The sequence below is a fragment of the Pongo abelii genome, chromosome 15 (genome assembly GCF_028885655.2).
Source record: "Pongo abelii isolate AG06213 chromosome 15, NHGRI_mPonAbe1-v2.0_pri, whole genome shotgun sequence".
Taxonomy (NCBI): domain Eukaryota; kingdom Metazoa; phylum Chordata; class Mammalia; order Primates; family Hominidae; genus Pongo; species Pongo abelii.
The window spans coordinates 69,265,442-69,265,732 of record NC_072000.2 but is presented as its reverse complement, the minus strand read 5'-3'; positions in this window follow the sequence as shown (position 1 = coordinate 69,265,732).

Below are 291 nucleotides of genomic sequence, written 5' to 3'. Positions count from 1 at the left end.
GAACCTCACGTGAGTAGCTGAGTAGCGAGGATGGTCACTCCCGGATAAATGAATACAGGATTCTCGCGGCTGGGAGCGGTCGCCCGGCGAGGTCGGTCATTCTGCCTGTCCGGTAGCACCACGAAACACCTGCCACTGACACCTCCCCACCAGCCCCCGAGGGTTCGCACGGGCATCCCGAGCCGCGCCCCCTGGTCCGCCGCAGCCAGATTCCCTCCCGGGCGGGTTACGCCCCTAGGCGCAAAACGGAACCACTCCGTATGAAGAAGACAAAGTATAACCAGTCACACC